This window comes from Zea mays, chromosome 2 (assembly GCF_902167145.1).
Source record: "Zea mays cultivar B73 chromosome 2, Zm-B73-REFERENCE-NAM-5.0, whole genome shotgun sequence".
Classification (NCBI taxonomy): Eukaryota; Viridiplantae; Streptophyta; class Magnoliopsida; order Poales; family Poaceae; genus Zea; species Zea mays.
Window position 1 is genome coordinate 149,527,998 of NC_050097.1, and position 10,602 is coordinate 149,538,599.

The window sequence follows — 10,602 nt, forward strand, 5'->3', positions numbered from 1 at the left end:
ACTTCGTACGCGAGGTATGGCAGGGCATACCTGGCATACCCTCTAGATCCACCACTAGCGGGAAGAAGAGGAGCGGGCGATGGTGTCTTCAGGCAGCAGGAAGAGGAGGACGAGGCCACAGTGTAGAGAGAGGTGAAGAGACGGTTGTGGTAGAGTGCTCAGGGAAGGGGAAGAGGCACTAGAAGTGTAGTGCATTGGGGGAGGAGGTGTTACGATTCGGTCTTCATAAAGTAGCCCTACATGAGAGTGTTTTTTGGGCTTAGAATGTGCGGTATGGTTACGATTCAGTCTGCAGAAAGTGTTGGAAAGTTGGTTTCAATTTCATGCGAGGCCAAATGGAGTACCAACTCAAGAAAGTGATTCTAATTCAGCCCAATTCTAAAGAAACAAACATGCATGCCCTTAGGTATTATAGGGGATTGAGGTGGAAATGGACTAAATTTCCCCTAAATCTTCTCGAGTACTCAAGGGAATTTGTGTTTCTAAAGTAGCCCTACATGAAGAATAGTAAAAACATCTAAGTAATTAATAAGTAATATACATCAAGTGTGTACAAGTATATGTATATAGATTGATTTTTTGAGAAGAGATACAATTACAACACCAACACATATCACGCATTACATATATCTGTATATATATTTAATAAACGGCGTGACTTATTTATTCATCATAGAAGATGAGTACATATATATATATATATATATAGTATGTGAGTAATAAATAGGTGCGGGCCGGACACATGTTGAGCATGGGGTTCAGCGGAGAAGGCCAGACTACACCAGCTGCTGGCATGTGAGGGGGCCGCCAATTAATATACGGTTTGTAGAGAGAAAGCAGATGCAGACTACACCTCGCACTCCCTTAGCCGCAGACGGCGCCATTGATGTGGTGCTTTGGGTGCCCCGAGACGGGAACAATAGCAGCATAGTACCGTTATTAAGAAGAAATTCCTTCTTGGCTATCTCAAACGCAAGTAAGTTGTTGAAACCGGCGGGGCAGGGATTTTGGGATGGCGCAGGCGCAGGCGTCGGAGCCAGTAGTGCCTGAGCCCGGACAGAAGCCGCCAACGTGAGTGCCACCGCTAGGAACAGGAGCGCGGTGGCAGCAATGGGCTTCTTGTTGGATGCCATCGCTACTGGCTAGCTCTAGCTAGCTGATGCCGGCGGTAGTGTGTTCTGCTCTTCTCAACAAACAAAGAGCCTGCCTTGAAACGTTGTATGCATGTCGACCAGTATTTATAGGACAATGGCAGGCGATTGCTAGCTCTGCAAAAAAGCTTTGCATGGGTCTGCTAGCTAGCTATAGGTCATCACTCGGGTGACAAGTTTCTCTAGGGTCGTTAATGGCGCCCAAGAGCCAGTACCACGGAACGTACCATTCTAGACATTCGAGGTCGCATTCTATACTCCGCTGGTTCGTATATCTATACCTTTTCCGCTGTTGGCCTAAAAAAAGTTTGAAAAAAAACCACAGATACAACAATGCACCTGCAGCATGCTTGCGCATTGCACCACTGGATTCATGCTCCTAGGGACTTGGAGAAACATGCAACTCGCAACAAGTACTGAAGACTACTGCATGCATGCACTAGACCCTGACTCACGTAAGTGCGTGCGTGTCAAATAATGCGCACAACTAAACACGCAAACTATTTTATGAGACAGCTCGGCGAGAGCTTCGTCACCGCGCTTCCGATTCGATCTTCGGTACATCGTCAAAAATCGAGATGACCAACAACAACGCGAGGTTGAAGGGCTTGATTGTAAGGTAAGTTAGTGGTAGGTTAGATGTCTTTCCAAAAAAAATAGGATTGACGCTTTCTGCCTAATGGATAACCACCACCATAAACCATTTTACATACAAGAGTGTCATGCAACATGAATTTAAAAGTCGGTACAATCATGATAAGTTGGCAACAGCTAGGTTATGTATTTGTAAACAAACATTTTCCACCTTTAACGAACTTATTTAACCAATCAGATTGTGTCATGTCACCTATTTCTATGCAGCCCTACTAATTTATCAAAAATGTGATAACTTTTAGGTCAAATAATTTGTTTTAATCTGTTCAAGTTGTGTTAGATTTATATTAATTTCTGTGTACGTAGTAATAACATTATTTTAATTATGTCACATGGTTTAATTAATTAATTACATATTTAATTAATGTTAATTAGCTAGAAAATCTAGTTAATCTAATTTATAGTTGTCGGGGACCATAATTAGGGGTACCCTCAAGACGCCTAATTCTCAGCTGGTAACCCCCATCAGCATAAAGCTGCAGAGGCCTGATGGGTGCGATTAAGTCAGGGATCAGTCCATACGAGCGACTCGATCACGTCTCGCCCGAGGCCCCCCTTTAACGGCGGACACATCTCCGGCTCGCCCGAGGCCTTGCCTTCGCTAAGAAGCAACCCTGACTAAATCGCCGCACCGACCGACCGAGTCGCAGGAGCATTTAACGCAAAGGTAGCCTGACACCTTTATCCTGACGCGCGCCCCCCGGCAGAGCCAAAGTGACCGCCGTCACTTCGCCGCTCCACTGACCGGTCTGACAGAAGGACAGCGCCGCCTGCGCCACTCCGACTGCAGTGCCACTTGACAGAGTGAGACTGATAGGCAGTCAGGCCCTGCCAAAGGCGCCATAGGAAACTCCGCTCCGCCCGACCCAGGGCTCGGACTCGGGCTAAGCCCCGGAAGACGGCGAACTCCGCTCCGCCCGACCCAGGGCTCGGACTCCGGCTAAGCCCCGGAAGACGGCGAACTCCGCTCCGCCCGACCCAGGGCTCGGACTCGGGCTAAGCCCCGGAAGACGGCGAACTCCGCTCCGCCCGACCCAGGGCTCGGACTCGGGCTAAGCCCCGGAAGACGGCGAACTCCGCTCCGCCCGACCCAGGGCTCGGACTCGGGCTAAGCCCCGGAAGACGGCGAACTCCGCTCCGCCCGACCCAGGGCTCGGACTCGGGCTCAGCCCCAGAAGACGACGAACTCCGCTTCGCCCGACCCCAGGGCTCGGACTCCGCCCTGGCCTCTGCCGAACAACCTCCACCTCGCCCGACCCAGGGGCTCGGGCTCGGCCTCGGCCATGGAAGACAGACTCGACCTCGGATTCGGAGGAGCCTCCACGTCGCCCGACCTAGGGCACAGGCCAGCCACGTCAAAAGGAAGCGCCATCATCACCCTACCCCGAGCCGACTCGGGCCACAGAGAACAAGACCGGTGTCCCATCTGGCTAGCTCCGCCAGATAGGCAATGATGGCGCCCCGCTAGCCCTGTGACGACGGCGGCTCTCAGCTCCCTTACGAAAGCAGGGGGACGTCAGCAAGGACTCAACCGCTCCGACAGCTGTCCCTCCGTCAGGCTCCGTTGCTCCTCCGACAGCCACGACATCACACCAGCAGGGTGCCAAGATCTCTCCGGCTGCCACATTGGCATGTACTTAGGGCGCTAGCTCTCCCCCCGCTAGACACGTAGCACTCTGCTACACCCCCATTGTACACCTGGATCCTCTCCTTACGCCTATAAAAGGAAGGACCAGGGCCTTCTTAGAGAAGGTTGGCCGCGCGGGGACGAGGACGGGACAGGCGCTCTCTTGGGGCCGCTCGCTTCCCTCACCCGCGTGGACGCTTGTAACCCCCTACTGCAAGCGCACCCGACCTGGGCGCGGGACGAACACGAAGGCCGCAGGATTTCCACCTCTCTCACGCCCGTCTCCGGCCACCTCGCTTTCCCCCCTTCGCGCTCGCCCACACGCTCGACCCATCTGGGCTGGGGCACGCGGCACACTCACTCGTCGGCTTAGGGACCCCCCTGTCTCGAAACGCCGACAGTTGGCGCGCCAGGTAGGGGCCTGCTGCGTGCTGACGAACAGCTTCCCGTCAAGCTCCAGATGGGCAGTCTCCAGCAACCTCTCCGGCCCGGGACGGTGCTCCGTTTCGGGAGTCTTGAGTTCATGTCCTTCGACGGCAGCTACGACATGATACTCCTTCCACCGCCGCGCGACAACGACAATGGTGGCCGACAACCCGCCCGCCGGCGGCGGAATCGACGACATCTTCCCCGCATGGTGGAAGAACAACATTCGAGCTCGCCCCGTCCTCTCCCCCGCCAACGGAGGAGGAGGCGGGGCAGCCAAGGCCAAGCGAGAGGTCGCGCTTCGTCGGCAGTCGAGCGAATCGACGTCCCCAGCGCCCCAACGGGGGGCGCGTCGGGCGTCGACCTCGCGTTTGAGACGAAGGCGAGCGCCGTCCCCCCCGACACGCCAATCCCGAGCAAGTGGACAACGCCAGCGCGCTCGCGGAGGGCTTGCAGGACGTCGCCCTCGTACCTAAGACGACGGTACAATCAGTCCCCGACGTGACTATGTCGCTCCTCGTCGACCAAAAGGTACTGACTGATTCCCATCTTACGTCATTTCGACTCGGCCTCAACCCGCCTGGCGACCTCGCTTTGGCGGGCGCTCTCGTTGAGGCGAGTGCAACCCCTCTGGGGTTTCGTATGCGGTCACCTTGGGACCGGCTGACGGACGTCTCGACCTACGGGCCCTCTGGGTCCGAGGAAGATGACGATCCCAGCATCTGTTGGGATTTCTCTGGATTTGGCAACCCCAGTGCCATGCGGGACTTTATGACCGCATGCGATTACTGCCTCTCCGACTGTTCCGACGGTAGCCGCAGCCTTGACGACGAGGACTGCGGCCCAAGCCGCGAATGTTTCCACGTCGAGCTAGGGGATCCCTCCGAAGGCAACCATCTTGGCATGCCAGAGGACGGTGATCTCCCTAGGCCGGTGCCTCGCGCTGACATCCCGCGGGAGCTAGCTGTGGTCCCTGTTCCGGCGGGGGGTCACGACCCACAGCTCGAGCAAGTCCGCGGGGCGCAGGCCAGGCTCGACGAGGGAGCAGGAGCGCTTGAGCCGATCCGCCGGGACGTCGGGCAGGTATGGGCGGGCCAACCCCCGACCGGAGAAATACGTCACCTGCCCCAGGGTTTCCAGCACCGCGTCGCCAACGACGTCAGGGTCAGGCCACCACCCGCATCCAGTGGGGTCGGTCAGAACCTGGCAGCCACAGCGATGCTCCTCCGCGCCATGCCGGAGCCATCAACCACCGAGGGTCGGCGAATCCAGGGAGAGCTCAAGAATCTTCTGGAAGGCGCTGCGGCCCGACGGGCCGAGAGCACTGCCTCCCGAAGGCAGGGATACCCCTCGGAACCTCATGTCGCGACTTCCCGATTCATGCGGGAAGCCTCGGTCTACACCGGGCGCACGCGCAACACCGCGCCTGCGGCCTCGGGCCACCTCGGCAACGAGCACCATCGTCGTGACCGTCGGGCCCACCTCGACGAAAGGGTGCGCCGAGGCTACCACCCTAGGCGTGGGGGACGCTATGACAGCGGGGAGGATCTGAGTCCCTCGCCCGAACCACCCGGTCCGCAGGCCTTCAGTCGGGCCATCCGACGGGCGCCGTTCCCGACCCAGTTCCGACCCCCGACTACTATCACAAAGTACTCGGGGGAAACGAGACCGGAACTGTGGCTCGCAGACTACCGCCTGGCCTGCCAACTGGGTGGGACGGACGACGACAACCTCATCATCCACAACCTCCCCCTGTTCCTCTCCGACACTACTCGCGCTTGGTTGGAGCACCTGCCTCCGGGGCAGATCTCCGACTGGGATGACTTGGTCCAAGCCTTCGCCGGCAATTTCCAGGGCACGTACGTGCGCCCCGGGAATTCCTGGGACCTCCGAAGCTGCCGGCAATAGCCGGGAGAGTCACTCCGGGACTACATCCGGCGATTCTCGAAGCAGCGCACCGGGCTGCCCAACATCACCGACTCGGATGTCATAGGCGTGTTCCTTGCCGGCACCACCTGCCGTGACCTGGTGAGTAAGTTGGGTCGCAAGACCCCCACCAGGGCGAGCGAGCTGATGGACATCGCCACCAAGTTCGCCTCTGGCCAGGAGGCAGTCGAGGCCATCTTCCGAAAGGACAAGCAGCCCCAGGGCCGCCCATCGGAAGAGGCCCCCGAGGCGTCTACTCCGCGCGGCGCCAAGAAGAAAGGCAAGAAGAAGTCGCAATCGAAACGCGACGCCGCCGACGCGGACCTTGTCGCCGCCGCCGAGTACAAGAACCCTCGGAAGCCCCCCGGGGGTGCTAACCTCTTCGACAAGATGCTCAAGGAGCCGTGCCCCTACCATCAGGGGCCCGTCAAGCACACCCTCGAGGAGTGCGTCATGCTTCGGCGCCACTTCCACAGGGCCGGGCCGCCCGCAGAGGGTGGCAGGGCCCGCGACGACGACAAGAAGGAAGATCACCAAGCAGGAGAGTTCCCCGAGGTCCGCGACTGCTTCATGATCTACAGTGGGCATGTGGCGAATGCCTCAGCTCGGCATCGCAAGCAAGAGCACCGGGAGGTCTGCTCGGTGAAGGTGGCGGCGCCAGTCTACCTAGACTGGTCCGACAAGCCCATCACCTTCAACCAAGCTGACCACCCCGACCACGTGCCGAGCCCGGGGAAATACCCGCTCGTCGTCGACCCCATCATCGGCGACGTCAGGCTCACCAAGGTCCTGATGGATGGGGGCAGCTGCCTCAACATCATCTACGCCGAGACCCTCAGGCTCCTGCGCGTCGATCTGTCTTCTGTCCGAGCAGGCGCTGCGCCCTTCCATGGGATCATTCCTGGGAAGCGCGTCGAGCCCCTCGGACGACTCGACCTTCCCGTCTGCTTCGGGACGCCCTCCAACTTCCGAAGGGAGACTTTGACATTCGAGGTGGTCGGGTTCCGAGGAACCTACCACGCGGTACTGGGGAGGCCATGCTACGCGAAGTTCATGGCTGTCCCCAACTACACCTACCTGAAGCTCAAGATGCCGGGCCCCAACGGGGTCATCACCGTCGGCCCCACGTACAAACACGCGTTCGAATGCGACGTGGAGTGCGTGGAGTACGCCGAGGCCCTCGCCGAGTCCGAGGCCCTCATCGTCGACCTGGAGAACCTCTCCAAAGAGGTGCCAGACGTGAAGCGTCATGCCGGCGACTTCGAGCCACTCGACCCCAGTGGCGACACCTCCAAGCAGATCTGGATCGGTTCCGGGCTGACCCCAAATAGGAAGCAGTGCTCCTCGACTTTCTCCGCGCAAATGCCGACGTCTTTGCGTGGAGTCCCTCGGACATGCCCGGCATACCGAGGGATGTCGCCGAGCACTCGCTGGATATTCGGGCTGGAGCCCGACCCGTCAGGCAGCCTCTGCGCCGATTCGACGAGGAGAAGCGCAGAGTGATAGGCGAGGAGATCCACAAGCTAATGGCAGCAGGGTTCATCAAAGAGGTATTCCATCCCGAATGGCTTACCAACCCTGTGCTTGTGAGGAAGAAAGGGGGGAAATGGCGGATGTGTGTAGACTACACTAGTCTCAACAAAGCATGTCCGAAGGTTCCCTACCCTCTACCTCGCATCGATCAAATCGTGGATTCCACTGCTGGGTGCTAAACCCTGTCCTTCCTCGATGCCTACTCAGGGTATCACCAAATCCGGATGAAAGAGTCCGACCAGCTCGCGACTTCTTTCATCACGCCCTTCGGCATGTACTGCTATGCCACCATGCCGTTCGGTTTGAGGAATGCGGGCGCGACGTATCAGCGGTGCATGAACCATGTGTTCGGCGAACACATCGGTCGCACAGTCGAGGCCTACGTCGATGACATCGTAGTCAAGACAAGGAAGGCTTCCGACCTCCTCTCCGACCTTGAAGTGACATTCCGATGTCTCAAAGCGAAAGGCGTCAAGCTCAATCCCGAGAAGTGTGTCTTCGGGGTGCCCCGGGGAATGCTCTTGGGGTTCATCGTCTCCGAGCGAGGCATCGAAGCCAACCCGGAGAAGATCGCAGCTATCACCAGCATGGGGCCCATCAAGGACTTAAAAGGCGTACAGAGGATCATGGGATGTCTCGCGGCCCTGAGCCGCTTCATCTCACGCCTCGGCGAAAGAGGTCTGCCTCTGTACCGCCTCTTAAGGAAGACCGAGTGTTTCGCTTGGACCCCTGAGGCCAAGAAGCTCTCGGGAACCTGAAGGCGCTCCTTACAAAGGCGCCTATCTTGGTGCCCCCAGCTGATGGAGAAGCCCTCTTGGTCTATGTCGCCGCGACCACTCAGGTGGTTAGCGCCGCGATTGTGGTCGAGAGGCAAGAAGAAGGGCATGCATTGCCCGTTCAGAGGCCAGTCTACTTCGTCAGCGAGGTACTGTTCGAGACCAAGATCTGCTACCCACAAGTTCAGAAGCTGTTGTATGCAGTGATCCTGACGAGGCGAAAGTTGCGACATTACTTCGAGTCTCATCCAGTAACTGTGGTGTCATCCTTCCCCCTGGGGGAGATCATCTAGTGTCGAGAGGCCTCGGGCAGGATCGCAAAGTGGGCGGTGGAAGTCATGGGCGAAACAATCTCGTTCGCCCCTCGGAAGGCCATCAAGTCCCAGGTGTTGGCGGACTTCGTAGCCGAATGGGTCGACACCCAGCTGCCGACGGCTCCGATCCAACCGGAGCTCTGGACCATGTTTTTCGACGGGTCACTGATGAAGACGGGAGCCGGCGCGGGCCTGCTCTTCATCTCGCCCCTCGGGAAACACCTACGCTACGTGCTACGCCTCCATTTCCCGGCGTCCAACAATGTGGCTGAGTACGAGGCTCTGGTCAACGGGTTGCGGATCGCCATCGAGCTAGGGGTCAGACGCCTCGACGCCCGCGGTGACTCGCAGCTCGTCATCGACCAAGTCATGAAGAACTCCCACTGCCGCGACCCGAAGATGGAGGCCTACTGCGATGAGGTTCGGCGCCTGGAAGACAAGTTCTACGGGCTCGAGCTTAACCACATCGCTCGGCGCTACAACGAGACTGCGGACGAGCTGGCAATAATAGCCTCGGGGCGAACGACGGTTCCCCCGGACGTCTTCTCCCAGGATCTGCATCAACCCTCCGTCAAGATCAACGACACGCCCGAGCCCGAGGCACCCTCGGTCTAGCCCGAGGCGTCCTCGGTTCAGCCCGAGGTACCCTCGGCCCTCGAGGGCGAGGCACTGCACGTCGAGGAGGAGCAGAACGGGGCCACGCCTGATCGAAATTGGCAGACCCCGTACCTGCAATATCTCCGCCAAGGAGAGCTACCCCTCGACCAAGCCGAGGCTCGGCGGGTAGCGCGACGCGCCAAGTCGTTCGTCTTGCTGGGCGATGAGGAGGAGCTCTACCACCGCAGCCCCTCGGGCATCCTCCAGCGATGCATCTCCATCGCCGAAGGTCAGGAACTCCTGCAAGAAATACACTCGGGGGCTTGCGGCCATCATGCAGCGCCTCGAGCCCTTGTCGGGAATGCTTTCCGGCAAGGCTTCTACTGGCCAACGGCGGTGGCTGACGCCACTAGAATTGTCCGCACCTGCGAAGGGTGCCAATTCTATGCGAAGCAGACCCACCTGCCCGCTCGGGCTCTGCAGACGATACCCATCACCTGGCCCTTTGCTGTGTGGGGTCTGGACCTCGTCGGTCCCATGCAGAAGGCGCCCGGGGGCTACACGCACCTGCTGGTCGCCATCGACAAATTCTCCAAGTGGATCGAGGTCCGACCCCTGAACAGCATCAGGTCCGAGCAGGCGGTGGCGTTCTTCACCAACATCATCCATCGCTTCGGGGTCCCAAACTCCATCATCACCGACAACGGTACCCAGTTCACCAGCAGAAAATTCTTGGATTTTTGCGAGGATCACCACATCCGGGTGGATTGGGCCGCCGTGGCTCATCCCATGTCGAATGGGCAAGTAGAGCGTGCCAACGGCATGATTCTACAAGGGCTCAAGCCCCGGATTTACAACGACCTCAACAAGTTCGGCAAGCGATGGATGAAGGAACTCCCCTCGGTGGTCTGGAGCCTAAGGACAACGCCGAGCCGAGCCACGGGTTTCACGCCGTTCTTCCTGGTCTACGGGGCCGAGGCCATCTTGCCCACCGACCTGGAATACGGCTCCCCGAGGACGAGGGCCTACAACGATCAAAGCAACCAAGCTAGCCGAGAAGAATCGCTGGACCAGCTGGAAGAGGCTCGGGACAAGGCCTTACTACACTCGGCGCGGTACCAGCAGTCCCTGCGACGCTACCACGCCCGAGGGGTCCGGCCCCGAGACCTCCAGGTGGGCGACCTGGTGCTTCGACTGCGGCAAGACGCCCGAGGGAGGTACAAGCTCACGCCCCCCTGGGAGGGGCCATTCGTCATCGCCAAAGTTCTGAAGCCCGGAACGTACAAGCTGGCCAACAATCAAGGCGAGGTCTACGGCGACGCTTGGAACATCCAACAGCTACGTCGTTTCTACCCTTAAGATGTTTTCAAGTTGTTCATATACCTCGCACCCACGCAAAGTTTAGTCATCAAGGAAGGGTCGGCCTCGCCTCGGCAAAGCCCGACCCTCCCTCGGGGGCTAAAAGGGGGGGACCCCCTCTGCGTCAAAATTTTCCTCGAAAAAAGATCTCTTTTAGCAGAATATCTTTCGTACTTTTTGACTACTTCAAAAAACGGATCCTGAAAACGACGGAGTACATGTAAGCAGCCAAGGCTGAC

The 10,602-nt window shown here is 58.4% G+C and overlaps 1 pseudogene across 1 annotated transcript; it reads right to left on the minus strand.

Annotated features, from left to right (window-relative positions):
- Positions 1-599: 599 nt before the first annotated feature.
- On the minus strand, positions 600-1,210 carry LOC100278768 (LOC100278647-like pseudogene; annotated as a pseudogene). Its single transcript, NR_157192.1, has one exon. The product of NR_157192.1 is annotated as a protein-like pseudogene (transcript).
- Between the last annotated feature and the right edge of the window lie 9,392 nt (positions 1,211-10,602).